This window comes from Peromyscus eremicus, chromosome 10 (genome assembly GCF_949786415.1).
Source record: "Peromyscus eremicus chromosome 10, PerEre_H2_v1, whole genome shotgun sequence".
Classification (NCBI taxonomy): Eukaryota; Metazoa; Chordata; class Mammalia; order Rodentia; family Cricetidae; genus Peromyscus; species Peromyscus eremicus.
Window position 1 is genome coordinate 16119948 of NC_081426.1, and position 15956 is coordinate 16135903.

The following is a 15956-nucleotide window of genomic DNA, read 5'->3' on the forward strand; positions in this document are numbered from 1 at the left end:
TACATTCAGATTGCAACTGTCCCAGGCACATCACTATCTCTCTAGAAATAAATTAATTCTAGTGTACCATGAAAATCTGACTACAGAAATGCAGGGTCACTCAGGACTGCATGAAAGTATACTTCCTACCTTACTAACTTATTCAGTGACTTTAATGAATTAGGTATCTCTCCACTTGCTATCAAAGACAGGGAGAGATAAAAGAATTGCTCCTTAACATACCAAGGGCTGACAACAGAGAGAAGACCACTTGAAAGATTATGGACATACACTCATTTTGTGTGCTTGGTTTTTTTCCACTCTTCTGCAGAAGAACAACTTTTACTGAAGCTCAGAGAAACCATGTAATGACTACTTGTCAAGCAATCACTATAGAGGGAAAATTCTTTTGTAAGATTGTGTCAAAAAAATTGAAAGAGGCATTTTAAAAACTATGTGTGTTAGACTGTTCAATACCTAATAATGTGGTACACAAGTATCTATTTTATGAGTTGGGTTATAGCTCACTGTTGTAACACTTAGCATTCAAGCACATAGCCCTAGATTTGACCACCAGCACCAACAGCCTAACATACAAATATCTCATTAACTTTAGAGACAAGAATTAAAATGGAAGATTTAGGAGCTATTTACTAACAGCTAAGGAGAAAATTGATATAAAAAACAAATAGTTTTACATGCATTTTTCCACAGGTTGTGTACACCTGATACAACTCAGTTTGATTTCTTCTGTTTCTGGATAACATGGAAAGTGCCATTTTCATTATTTCAAGCTTCTAACATAATGAAAAAATTTCTGTCTTCCGTAAACTGGGTCATGCCTGAAAGGTGAAAAGAGTTTCCTGTGTCATATTTATTGTTCAGAAAGCACAACTTCACAGCTGAAATTCAATTTATAGAAACAGACTGTATTGAACATACAGCACATATATAAAACTCAGAAAAAATAAATGGAAAGAGAGTAGGCTCTTGAGTTATACAAGCCATAATTCAGAGTTCTGTATCCTGGCAAGTGATTTCCCCTTATAAACACTCAATTTTCGTTTCTTAAGAAGGAAGGTTAACAGGTATTACAGAGAATATGGGAGGAGATCTACATTTATGCTGAGCACAGAGTTTCAAGTAATACAATTAACATGTATAATACTAATAAACATTTTCTAATGTTGTACACAATACTCAGGCAAGAAGAAGGAAAAAAACACTACCACTGATTTAGAATGTTAAGTAATTAGTCAACAAGACATGGAGGTATGCCCTTGTGGTCAAAGTGTTCAAAATGTAGAGAAAGGAAAATTGCCATAGTTTGCAGCCAGCCATCTCTAAAGTCTAAGTTCCATGCCAAAAAAAAAAAAAATAAAATAAAAAAATAAAAAAATAAAAAAATAAAAAAACAAGACATAACAAGAAATAAGAAAATAACACTAAAATTCAAGGCTATAACTCGTTATACACATCAACATGAGTTTTTATGAGTCTAAGACATTTAACACCTTAACATTTGCTCAGTTCAAAAAGGTCTTAAATATAGTTAGTGTTGTATGATCATAACTTTACACCCCCAATCTTTTCACTTTGCATTATGGAAGTAAATTCTTTACCAATATCTTGCATCCCCTACCTCAGCAACATCTATCCTCTGCATATGGTTTTTATCTCATGTTTTAATATGTTCACTTAGCATAATGTCCTCAAAGTTATACATATTGTTACATAAATGATAAAATTTCATTTCTTGTTATATCTGAATAATATTCTAACTTATATATTTTGTTGTTATATTTTCTTTTTTTTTAATTTCAAAAAAATTTTGTTAAAATTTGGTATGAAGAGTCAACATACTACGCTTGGGATATAACTCAGTTGGCAAAGTGCTTGTATAGCACTCAGGAAGCCTTGGATCATTAACATCAACTAAGCATGGTGGTATGTGTCTATAGCACTTGGAAGGTAGAGGTAGGTGGGTCAAAATCTCAAGGTAATCATCCTCTACTAAATAATGAGTCTGCCCCCCCCCCCCACAAAAAAAAGGCTGTTCAGCTGTGGACAGTGCTGTGTGGACTAGTGACTAGTCTGATGGAAACCTGGAGCTGAGTGCTTCTGCTTTCAGTTTTCACAATTTGGGTAAAGTTTAAGATATATAAATAAAAGCAAATAGGGTCTGGGGATGTAGTAGAGCACTTGGCTAACATACTTGTGATCCTGGAAATTAAAAAAACAAAACAAAAACAAAAACCCAAAAACTTCAATTAGGGTCAGGTATGGTGGCACATACCTTTAGTGTCAGCTCTTGGGAGGCAGAGGCAGGTGGCTCTCTATGAGATCCTGGTCTACAGATAGTTCGGGGCCAGCTAGGGATACAGTGAAATCCTTTTCCATTTGACACTAATTTCTTAATAGTACTCCAAGACTTACACATACATTATTTCACTAATATAAAAATTCAACTACTTGCTGGGCAGTGGTGTCGCTTGCCTTTAATCCCAGCACTTGGGAGGCAGAGGCAGGCAGATCTCTGAGTTTGAGGCCAGGCTGGTCTACAAAGTGAGTACCCAGACAGCCAGAACTGTTACAGAGAGAAACTCTGTCTTGGGGGGTGGGGGGTGGGGGGAGGAAAATACAATTTACTCATAGGTAGGAATCCCCTTTATTCCTTATCAAAACAATTTAACAGCAAATGTAGATAATATACTTTTTAAACATATAAGTTATCTTCTGGGGGGAATATCTTTCATCAGGACTCTGCAACATTCTTGCCCCTTATAGTGAAAAAGGATAAATATTTATATTAATCTTATTCAAAGACTAGATTAACAGTAACAGACAAAGAAAGTATAGCATCTAGAGCCGGGAGTGGAGTTTTCCACTCATAAGCACGTTTAAACTTCTTACCAGTACAGAGACACCTGCTGCTGCTGTAGAATTAACTTTGTGATTAGTAAAGTTTCTCAGTACACATCAGATGAAGTCCCAACAAGTATTTTAAATAAATTTCAATGACTTGATATTCAAAGTCCAAATTAGACATTCAGTGTCTTCTTTACTGCAAATATGATGTCTTTGACCTGAGGTATGGAGTTCTCTTCCAGGATCTTTGCATAAGGCATAAGGACATCAGCACCAGTGACACGAACAGCAGGAGCATCAAGGAAATTGAATGCAGGGTCTTCCATGATTCTGGCACAAATCTCAGCTCCCACTCCAAATTGTGGCCAGCCTCCTTCCACAGTTACAAGGTGATTTGTCTTCATGACACTGGCTTCTATGGCTTCAATGTCCATTGGTCTGATAGTACGCAAATTTATCACCTCACATTCAATTCCCTCCTTAGACAATACAGCTGCAGCTTCTAGGCAGTGGCCCACTGATCTTGAATGGGCAACTACAGTGATGTGGGACCCTTGCCTTTCGATTTTGGCTTTTCCGATAGGAATCAGAAAATCTTTTGATTGAGCTTCTGCAGGAAGTTCAAACGCAACTCCATACATCAGTTCATTCTCTAGCATCACCACTGGATTATCATCACGAATGGCCGACTTAACAAGTCCTTTTGCATCCTCGGAATTCCAGGGGCTGACCACTTTTAAACCAGGGCAGTGCCCATACCATGCAGCAAAACATTGTGAGTGCTGAGCAGCTACACCTGCTGAGGCACCATTGGGCCCCCGAATACTATGGGCACAGGCTGAAGGCCCGCAAGACATGTAACAAGTCTTGGCAGCTGAGTTTATAACCTGGTCAAATGCTTGCATAGAGAAGTTGAAGGTCATAAATTCAGATGGGCCGCAACCCAGCCATAGCTGCACCAACAGCGATTCCAGCAAAGCCCATCTCTGATATGGGAGTATCTATGATCCTCTTGTCACCATATTTCTTCCATAGGCCTCTGCTAACCTTGTATGCACCATCATACTGGACAACTTCTTCCCCAAGCAGAAGTACCTTCTCATCTCTTTCTAGTTCTTCATCCATACCTTGATTAATAGCTTCATGAACTGTCAACTGCAGGGCCATGGGCGGTGAAAACGCCTCTTCAGCAGGCCGGAAACCTGCCACAAGGCCCCCCCCCCCCCCCCCCCCCCCCCCCCCCCGCACCATGCCAGCCACCACCGCCATCTTGCTTGTGTCCTCTAATTGCTGCCTAATGACAACACACTGTTGTTATATTTTCATTTGCTGGTGAGTGTGAACTGCTTGAACGTCTTAGTCATTGTAAATAACACTGCAATATATATAAGGGTCCACAGATGTCTTCCTAAGAACTTACTTTCAACTCCTTGGAAGAGGAATCATTTGAATCGATAATAATACTTTATTTTCAATAGCAGGCTGTACTGTCTTCCACAGCGCAGGTACCATTTCCACAAACATGTACACTAGAGTTCTTTTCCTTGTCCGAACTTGTAGATTTTTCTCTTGTTACCACCAACACTAGTTGTTTTCTTTGTTTAATTTTTTGATATTTGCTTTGTTTCTTTTTGATAGTAGCCATTCTACTAGGTGTGACTCAGTATCTGTTGTTGGCCAGTGTCTTCCTTTTGACTATATTTTTATATTCCTATTGAGCATTTGCATACATTCTTTGCAGACGTGACAGCCCAAGCTCTTTTCTTTTTCATTTGTGTTTGAAATTTTTTTTTGTTGGGTTTTGGGAATTCTCTATGTATTCTGGTTATCAGTTGCTTTTCAGATGGTTGATTTGCAAATATTTTATTTCATTTTGTAGATTGTCTTTCACTTAGGTAACAGAAGTTTTGGACACACAACATTAAATTTTCATGATTTCCAAAGTGTCTCATTTTCATAAGTCTAAGTTTTCTTTTATTGTGTGTATGTTTGTTATCACGGTAAGAGATCACTCTGGAATCCAATGTTCTAAACTTATGGCTTAGATATTTGAATATTTAAAAATCTTAGTGAGAGACATATTATTAAACTTTATTTTCTAACTCTGCAAAATATACTCCTCAGACAGAAAGAAATACTAAAGGGTGCATACTCACAGGATGAATACACAGAAAATAGAAATGTTATGTTTGTTGTTGACTATCTACAACTCTTCTTCTTTTCTTCATGTGCCACACTTCTCATTGCATCCTGCTCTTTTGTTATAATTTTATCTTTTAATAGAGGTTATACTTCTCTGGATTTTAAAGAGGAAATTTAAAAAAAAAAAAACTTCTTTATTTAATTGTGGCAGCACATTCCTCCTGGACCAGGACAAGCACTGCTGCTTCTAACACAGTCACTTGATTCTATCTGTTTGGAAAGAATGAACGGATACGTTGCTGTGTAGAGACTCTTGTTTTGTCACAATGCTTTGTTCCTTTTTATGTTACTGAGGAAAGAGGTTAAGATATGGGCTTGGTTCTGGATCAGTTAAGAGTTTCAAGCAATATTTATCATCTCAGATGTGTAAGAATGAATACACTGCTTTCTACCCTTGTTTCTGTCTTTGACATTTGGAACGAAGGCAGTAGATGAAAAGAATTGATCTTGAGCCAGTAATTAAACATAGTATTTCTTCTATCCACTTATTAACTACACCTTGAGATTGTCCTTTTTTAGATTCAAACATCATCCAGCATGTATCCTCTACATGATATACTCTACCTTTGCTTGTTATATTTATTGTTTTTTGGCAAATCATCTTCATAATCTTCATACAGTTATTTTCATGGGAGAATGCTATAAAATTCTCAGTAAGAATAAGTTCCAGATTCTGTGATTCTAAACTGTGAGAGAAAAATAAATTGGTGGTTAATGAGCTGTTTCTCAAGCATATTTACCATCCTTAATACTCTAAAGTTATTTTTAAAATAGAATCTTTCCTTGGTGTATGGCAAGATTACTTGAGTTTTACACATAAGGGTTAATTTTCACCTAAGATTTATACAGCATACTTGACCTAACAGGCCATAAGCAGCATTTTTCATGACAATTTATTCATAATAAAACAAATTTGGTTCAAAAGTTGATATTCTGTTTCTGGAAGAAATAACAACATAAAACTTTAATTGATTAGCATTAATTTCCATATTCACAATCTTATATTAGTGCATGTATACACAGGGACACATGTTCATGCACATTTGTACACACAACCTACAAAGTACAAGGTAATTTGTTCTATGACTTTGTCTTGTACTGAGTGTTCGGCTGAGACTTCCAGCTTGCTCCTGCAAAAGCCCCCATTTTGCTTTCTCTCTCTAAACCCTGCCCTCAGGGAATCTCCAACAAACAAAAGACATGGAAAGCCCAGTTCCACATTCTTAGTGGCTGTGGTGGCTGGCTCCTTCCCTGAAGCTGCTAGCTGCTCAAGACCCTGCCTAAAAGCATACCATACTTGATTACAAACCCAGCCTGTGGCAGGCATGTCAGCATCCCTTGAATATAGGGTATTTAAGCCCCCTCCTTTAGACCAGACATGGTTTTTCTCCTACCCCCTTCCCCTTCCTCAATCCCTGTTTTTTTTACTTTTTAATTTAGCTTGATATTTCTTACTACACCAGCAGGAAAACCTATTATAGATACAGGTTTAGATAACCTATCACTGAGTACCACTATTTCAATACATTCTCTGTATTAAAGTTTCTACATGGAATATTTAACATATTCTGTTTCCATGTTGTGGTAAATTGAATGAGAATGACCCCCATGGGCTCATATATTTGAATAATTTTTACTCATTTGGTAAAACTATTTGGGAAGGATTAGGAGGTAATGAATTTGTTAGAGGATATATATTATATATAGAGAGAGGATAAGTTAGAGGAGAGGAGAGGAGAGGAGAGGAGAGGAGAGGAGAGGAGAGGAGAGGAGAGGAGAGGAGAGGAGAGGAGAGGAGAGGAGAGGAGAGGAGAGGAGAGGCAGACTTCAGGGTTTCAAAGCCCATACCATTCCCAGAGTTTCTCTGTCTCTCTGCCTCCTTCATTGGAAGAATGTGTCTACTTTTTATCCTTGTCTTAAGAATTTGCCTGAGACTAAATTGAAAAATTTTGGACTGATGTTTTTGGCAGGGGAAATTTCAAAACAACATAGTAATCACTAGTGTGCTGTTCTACCATAAACAGGGGCATTAAAGGAAAAGAAATATAAAGTGTTGAGCTGGAAGAAAAAAAGAGCACCAGGAACTTCAGTGTTGCAGCCAAAGCTTGTGCTGAAAGAGGTGAGATGTGTGATTCAAAGTGAAATAACTTGAGGATTACCTTCAGGGCAAGACCCCACCCAGCTCATCTTACAACCTGTAAAAAGAAAATGCCTAAGGAAGTTTCTGCTCCTAAAAAGCTACTCCAAAGAAACCTTATGACAATTAAAATCAAGGCTAGGGGGAGGGAGCAGACTCCCTGTGTGCAGGCAAACTTGGAAAAAAGGCCTATATGTTTCTGGCTTTTTGTGTCTTCAAGGATTCCAAAGAAAAGGACAAAGTAAGGAAGAACTTAGTTGTGGAATTGTCTTCTGTGGTAAGGGCACCTGCTGAGGGCAGGGGTGTGGCAGGACAACGCCTTTGTGGAGACCCTGAAAAGCCGTTTAATGGCACTATAAAAGTGATGTCTGGATGACATTGGAGCCTCCAGGATGTTAAAGGTGTCAGAACCTTGGAATGTCTCCCAGGAGAGTTGTATACAGGAATTGGAAACAGCCCAAGAGAGAGAATTGTGTTTAGTCAGAAAAACTGGAAGTTCTTTCTAAAACTGTCTAAATCCTTTTTCATTGGATATTGAGCTACAGGGTTTAGGGTTTTCCCTGTTGGTTTTAAGTCTTGCTTTGGTCTAGTATTTCCTTACAATGCTTCTTTCATCTCTTTTTAAAAGGTAATGTATATTACATGCCATTGGCCATTGAAAATATGTAATTCACTTTTGATTTTCCAGGGGGGAATTAAGAGATTACTTTGAGTCTCAGAAGAGATTTTTAACCTTTAAATTGTATTGAGACTCTGAAAGAATTTGGCAACTTTTGAAGTTGCACAAAATGCATTTTAAATTATCATATGGCAATGAGCTTATGGGGGCCAGGGAATGGAATGTGGTAGTTTAAATGAGAATGGCCATCATAGGTTCATATGTTTGAATACTTGTTTTCCCAGTTGGTGGACTTTTTGGGGTGTTGTGCCCTGGGCACACAGCGGAGGCTAGAGGAGGTGCCCGCCCCTCTGCAAGCTCAGTTTTTAAAGGCAAAAACCAAAAGGTTACATCATTTAGGGGTGCTAGTACGGGTACAATTCTGGTTGGCTCAAGTTTTAGGGGCTTTTCAGAATTTCTGTGTTATCTTACTTTGTAGTTTTAACTGATTGTCAAACTTTATAGATTACCTCCCAAATTGGGACATTCTGTGGTTAATCAATTGCTACCAGATTGCTCTTCAAACATCCTGACTTTGTCGTGGGACTTACGTCAGCAGCTCTAAGAATTTTGAAACTCAGGCCTGTTTCAAGCTGGGGTGAGGGACTTGCTTGAGGTAGGGGTGCTTTGGTTCTTCAGGGGAAGGATTGGGAGGTGTGGCATTGTTGGAGTGTTATGCCCAGATTGGGACCCCAAAGACTTTACCACAGACCTTAGGTACAGAATGCAATAGCATGGTTTATTTCTGTTTGTTTACAAGCCGCGGGCAGGGAAGCTCGATCCAAAGCACTCACTTGCAGTCATGAGGCCAGGAGGAACTTGCTTTTTCTTTGTGTGGCTAGCTTTTTAAAGGCAAAATCCATAAGCCCTTCAGGGGGGTTGGGGGAGTTTTGCACGGGTGCAACTCGGATTGGTTTATTTTTATCTCTGTTCTCTTTTATTTGGGTGAGGGTATGTAACCTTTGAATTTACTGGTTGGTGGTTACAATTTATTACTTTGGGGGCAGTCCAGCACAAGTCCCAGGCTTTGTCCTTGAGCCACCATGGGGGCTGGCTGGCCAAGCACGTACTGCACATAACTCTAAGTTGGTGAGGGGCCCCAGAGAGTAAACATCTGGCTGAACTTTGAGCAGTCAGAGTACGTGCAGAAAGGGAGCTACTTCAAGGACTATGTCTTTTGTTCATAGCCCTCCCAGAAACTGCTTGCTCAAGTCTCAGGAAACTGAAATTGAGGCCTGATCTCTGAGAGAAGACTGAGCAGCTTGTTATGGCATCTACTTGGTCCTTTCAGGAGGAGGTATGTCAGGAAAGTTTCAAAAGCCCACTGGATTCCCAATGTCTCTCTCTTTCTCCCTGCCTCCTGTTTGTGGATGGAGATATAAGCCAGCTCCACGCCTTTATAAGTGCTGCCATGTTTCCCACCATAATGGTAAGGGAATATAACCCTCTGTAAATCATGATCCCCAAATTACGTGCTTTCTTTCATAAATTACTATGTTGTGATGTTTTATTGCATCAATTAAAAAGTAACTAAGACCTTTTTTAGGACTACTTTCTGTACTTTTGTACAGAAATAGATGTTTGAAAATTGGTTCAATTTTACTCATAACATCATTTCTACTATAATAGATGACTGGTATTGTGAATGATAACTGGGAATTTGAAATATGTAACTAAATTTCATTTCTGCCACACCCTCTGTCTTAATTTTTTTGCTGTTAAGGTGGCAGGATGCTCTAACATAAACAATGTAAGGGAAAGGGGCTTTAATTTAGCATGTAGTTCAAATTAGAGTCCAGGACTGCATGGAAGTCCTCAAGAGCTTGAAGCATCTGGTCATATTACATCCACAAGAAGAAAATAAAGAGGGATAAGTTAAAAGTAGTTCTCAGTGTGTATTTTTCACTTTATATAGGATTTTATATCTAGGAAATGGTCCTCCCCAAATTAAAATGGGTCTTCCCATGTATATTAATATAATAAAGATAATCCTCCAAAGGCATGTCCATCTTTCTCAGGATTATATATCCTGTCAAGTTGGCAACTAACACTATCTATCATATGTCTATACCTGTCAATATGACACCCAAACACTTCCCTTTTAATCTATAATATCTAATACTTTGTCCTCACAGACTCATGAGTATCTTAATATATAAAACCCAACATTGAAAATTTCAGAACTCATTAATAGTTCCAACACTTTAGAAAACCATATTTTTCAACATCTGCTAAAAACAAAAAAAAGAAAAGAAAAAAGAAAGAGAAAATTACACATAACCAACATATAGTTGAATAAAGTAAACATTTCTATTTAAAAATGGGAGAACTTGGGTATAGTAAGGAACAATCACATCAAAACAAGACCCAAAACCATCAGTCACTGCAAACACCAAATCCTGTGGTTCTGCATTCAGCATTTGGAGCTCATAATGTAATCAATTAGATTTCTGTTGGCTTGGTAGCCACATCTATCCTTCTCTGTTGCCTTAAACTCACATAGAACCTGGTTCTGTCCCACTCCCTGTTCACGTTCTCTTCTGCTCACATCCTATATAATGGCATCTCCAATGTCTCATGGTTTCTACTCCAACAAGAGACTTCACTTCACAGCTTTGTGCAACTGCTTTTCAGAGTCTGTCCACAGAGATCAAACCCTGTCACAGTGCCTGGACTCAACTTTTCTGCATGACCTCCTCAATCGTGTATTGTCTATCAAATCAAAACCAGTTATGCATGGAAATACAGCCAAGTTATGATGCCAGCTAGAGATGTTATCTGGTCCCTTTGGACAACAGCTGTACCAGCTTCTGTTTGTTAACCCTGAGGAAACATTTCCCTAAGCAATGTTTTCCTAGCACAGGGAACTATCCACTGTATAGAAACCACTGTAAATATTGAAACTATCAAATATATGTAAAGCAGTCAACTCAAAAACATGTATCTGCTCAATTAAAATATTTGTTAATGTTTATTACAAGTCACATCTTAATTAGCCAAGGAAAGACAAGCTTTAAAATGCTGATTGATGTGGGTTATTGGCTTCATATCTGATTAAATTGTGCTCATAAATCATATTTGAAGACAAGTAATTATCTATACATCTCTATTTATCTATGTCAGTTTTGTTGATCATGCTGTTATGAACCTTTAGGTCCTGTTTAATTATTTTTCTTGTTTTGGTTGTGGTATTTGAGGCAGGATATCACAGTGTAACCCAAGCTGGCTTGGGAATCACTGTGAAGAGCAAACTTGTAAACACATCTCCATTTGTTCTATCAATCAAAGAGAGAGCTATTGAGAATTTTTTTCTGGATTCTAAATTTTAAATTTTTCTCACATTCTTTTTTATTTCCTTTGGTACAATTATATAAGTTATTGAAATAAATATGAACAAAATGTGTTTTTAACATATGCAGTTTTATAAATGAGCACATCTGTTTGCCTAAAACCCATAGAAACAGATCATAACTAACTAATAATATTACTTCCTCATATTGCCTCTCAATTGCTGGAACATTTCTCTAATATTAACCAACCTTCATTATAAAGTAATTTTCTAATTAAGTCCTATCATTTTCTTCTTATTTCATTTATCTTGTTTTAACTATAATATCTATATGACCTACTGTTAATGAACATTAATAATTAAAGGTAGATACATGTAATGTTTTAAATGAAGAGATTTTATTATTCAAAATGTTATTTATGGGTTTATGATTCTCTCTCTCTCTCTCTCTCTGTCTCTCTCTGTAAGTATGTTTTCCGCATACATGTGAGTTCCCATGGAGGCCAAAAGGAAGCATTGTAATCCCTGCAGTTGAGTTAGACTTACAGCAGGTTGTAAAACACCTGATCTGTGTGCTGGTAACTGAATTTGTTTCCTTGGGAAGATCAACAAGCACTCTTAATCATTGGGTCGTTTATCTTGACACTGTTAGATATTGTTTCTTCCTTTTAAAATCAGCATTAGACTTATAGAAAAATTGACCAGAAAGAACAGCAGTTACTCACTTATTCCTAGTACCCACTATGCTTTTCTTATTGTTAATACATGTCTTAAGTGTGGTGTGTTTTCAAACTTATGACATAATATTAATTGCCATAGTTTATTTTGTATTTTGCTCTTGGTATTATATATCACACATTTCACAAAGGAACTACTAATATCAACTACCTATCAGAATTGTAATATCCAAACACTAATATCCTACTAAGATTCTCCTTTGTGATATCTAAACACCCCTCTTGGGTAATAGCCTCTGGTCATGAAGAACTGAGTCAGGCTGTATTGGGCAACAGCCCCTGGGCATAAAGAATTGCTTGGCCCCCAGCCCAACTGTTCTTCTCTACCTATAGAAATAATATGCCCAGGTATTGAAAACAATCCATTCTGTTTCAAGTCAAACTACTAAAATTAAATGTTACTTCATGGTAGCTACATACACATTTATACATGCCCCCCAACTGCTCTACATGCCCTCAACCTTCTTCCTGCTGAATGGATGGGGCATCTAGTTGTTCTAATAAAGCAGTCTTAGGCCGTTGAGATCAAGCCATCAGCCTCTCTGCTTCGATTTCTCTTTCAGTACCGTCCTCTGCCTCAACGCCTCATGGTCACTGCAAATGATGCTGTCTCCTAGGTTCTGCTCATTTAAGGTTGCCTTAGTTTTGAAAGACTGTAATAAGTAACTATTCAGTTTAGTGCCTTTCTCTTGGCAAAATCCACTCAGCTTTCTTCCATGTCTTCTGATGGATTAACACTATGTCTATTATAAAATAACACATGATTTAATGGACCTAATGGAGTTTCTTCCTTTGGTCATTCACATCTTGTTTTTTTTTTCAATTGTATATTATGAATGGAAATGCAGTATATGTCCATTCTAGTATGTTTTGGTGCACAAGTTTTTAACTTGTTTTGGCAAATGCTGTTGAAAATTGTTGCTGTATAGAATGGTAAGTATATTTTTTTCTTTGTTTGAAATTGCCAAATTTTTCTAATGCATTTTTGCCTTCTATGTGTTCTCTCATGCCTTATCCATCAGAATTTTGTTTACTTTTAAGAAATGAGTTGATGATTTTCTTACTGTTGAATTTTAAAGCTCTGTGTGCAATTTTGGATACCAATCATCTGTTATATTTTTGACTTGCAATTATTTTCTCCCCATTTGCAGTTAATCTTCTTATGTTATTATTTGTGATTCTATAGAATTGAAAGAATACATACTCTTATATTCTTTTTACAGAGAAGTAGTGTCAATTCTCTGTCTAAACCCTCTCTAACTTTGCATGGGTACTATAGTTTTGCAACAATTCTTTTGTATCAGACTTTTCCTGGGGAGATCCAGTACCCACAAGTATACTCATTCCAGAAAAAGAGGCCTGATAGATTAAAATAATGATAACATCAAAGTCCAACTCAGTGAAGCAATGATATTTAGGGAGGTTACATGCATGAATATGGGTCATAAATTATATACAGAAGCAGAAATGACTTAAAAGACAGTTTTACCATCAAGGATCATCACATTATGGGTGGCACCTCAAAAAGGCTGGAAGCCTAAAGCTCACTGCAAAACCTGCAAGCAGGTCAACAAGTTGAAGAGTGTCCTGTCTATGTAGTACAGTTGCTCTGAGCCATTTCTAGGCAGCTCTGCTGTGGAACAATCTTTTTGAACAACATGACTATGTATTAGTCTCATTGGTTAATAAAGAACTAATGTGGTGATAACTAGACAGGATTTGGGGGGGCAGAGGAATGCTGGGAAGAAAAAGGGCAGAGTCTCAGGAGTTGAGAGCAGATGTAGAAAGAAGCAAGATGAACATGCCATGTTAAGAAAAAGTACCACTACATGGCAGAGGATAGATAAGAATTATGGGTTGATTTAAAATAAGAGCTAGCTAGTAACAAACCTGAGCTATTGGCTGAGCATTTATACTTAATAATAAGTCTCTGTGCATTTATTGGGGAGCTTGCAGGCCTGACAAAAACTCTGCCTATAAATGATGTTCGAACATGGCTCACCTACATCCACATAAGATCTGAAAAAGCTTAAAAACATTTCTAAACACACAAAAATGGAGCCAAATGGAGCTTCCTAGTCTCATGTCTCTCGGTGGCCACAGTACAGAGATGCATCATCTCTAAGCAGCTGTCTACAGGCTTGAGTTGCCTGCAAGCTTGAATTGCCAGCATGAGCATGTCCAGCACACAGTGTGATGGGTTTGGGGTTTTGCTCATGTAAACAAAAAAAATTACAGATATACAGTAAAGACAGATCCAAACAGAAAAACTTCTAAACGAGTTATGGTGTGTTTAAAAATGTACATAGGCTTGGACAAGAGAAGAGAAAGGGTATATACAGTCATAGATTAAAAAGTACTTCAAAACTAATAAAGTCCTTGAAAAAGGAATAGAGTAATTAAAATATATAATAAGCCATGTGAAGATGGGAAATACACAGTGAGTCTGGATTCTATGTGTTGTTGAGCTGTCCTTAGATTTTCTGATTGTTAAATAAGGAACAACAGCTGCAAAGATACATTAGATTATGAAAAACTGCTGAATTAAACCAACTTATATATTTTTAAAATGTCTTGATTTCAAAATGGAAGTCAAAAGATCCGTTACTTTGGGGAAGAGGTTATGCTTTTATTTCCACAGGAAAAGAGAGGCTATGGATTAATTCCATTTAAAGAATATCATGTTTAATCTAGGAAGACTCCCTGAAAATCCTGACTACAGACAAAGAAATAAACCTAAAAAAAACTACAAATCAAGTACTGTATAATTTACTTGCTCAAACATAAAGGAAAAAATCATCTTTGGCTAGCTTGTGTACAACACACAGTCTACACTTGTACTAATACAGGTATGTATGTTACCTGTAAAAGTTTGTTTACAGAGCAAAGGGACCAGACACTAATGAAAAAAAGTGACCCCGGTGACCAGCATCTCAAAATGCCTCTGTTACAGTTTCTTCATTCAGATTTCTGCATCCAGAACACCTTAAAGGCTATTGGCTGAGATGGTCCAGTCTCACAAAGTACTCCAGCTAAGACTTAACCATTATCCTGAATTTTCTCAGGGTCCCCTGAAGATACCAGTGCACTCCCAAAAAACAAGAAGTAGTCTAGAGAATGATGCCCACATTCTCAAAAGATGGATTATGGGTGTTTATTATCATTTAAGGGGGGTTGGTTACAAATGGTTGTTGTTCTCAGTAAAAAAAAAAAGAGGCTAAACAAAAGAATTAAATTCAAATATCTCTTTCATAAAAAAAGAGGTATATGATATGGAAATGATAGGATAAAAGGGTAGATTATTGAATATACTTTTAAACTAAAAAAAAGCAACTGCTAGTCTTAAATATTTTACATTGGTATGGATTTTTGTATACTGATACAAATTTAAAGTTTATTTTTGTATACTGTATGTATGTTTCTAGTCCTGTTTGGGATATTGTGCTTATACAACAAGGTAGGACAGTCCTTCAAATTCCCTGCTTCTAAAAAATGTCTGTCAGATATACTAGGCCTTTAGGCCAAAGTTGGATGCCCCAACACTACAGAAGCACTTTGGATGATTGTCTAGGCAGCCAGATGTCCCTGTCATTAAGTAACATTACACTCTTTTGGGGTCTTTGATGGAATTAAAGACTAAATAGTTAAACATAGTTTTCCTTAGTTTTGATAAAAAAAAAATCAGGTATAAAACTTTAGGCTCACAGCCGGGCGGTGGTGGCGCACACCTTTAATCCCAGCACTCGGGAGGCAGAGCCAGGTGGATCTCTGTGAGTTCGAGGCCAGCCTGGGCTACGAAGTGAGTTCCAGGAAAGGTGCAAAGCTACACAGAGAAACCCTGTCTCGAGAAAAAAAAAAAAAACAAAAAACAAACAAACAAAAAAAAAAACTTTAGGCTCACAAAGAAAGATAGATAATAGAATATTTTCTCTAACTTTCCCAAATACATATGGACTAGACATTGTAACTGGTATTATTACTTGATAACTGTTTTTGATGTATATAATTTTACTATGTTAAAGTTAAAATCTTCTCTTTTAATTAGACAAAATGGGGGAAATGCTGTGGACAATCTTTTTGTACAAT

At 37.2% G+C, this 15956-nt stretch overlaps 1 pseudogene; it reads right to left on the bottom strand.

Moving 5' to 3' along the window:
• Positions 1-2631: 2631 nt before the first annotated feature.
• Positions 2632-4116, bottom strand: LOC131920573 (pyruvate dehydrogenase E1 component subunit beta, mitochondrial-like; annotated as a pseudogene).
• Between the last annotated feature and the right edge of the window lie 11840 nt (positions 4117-15956).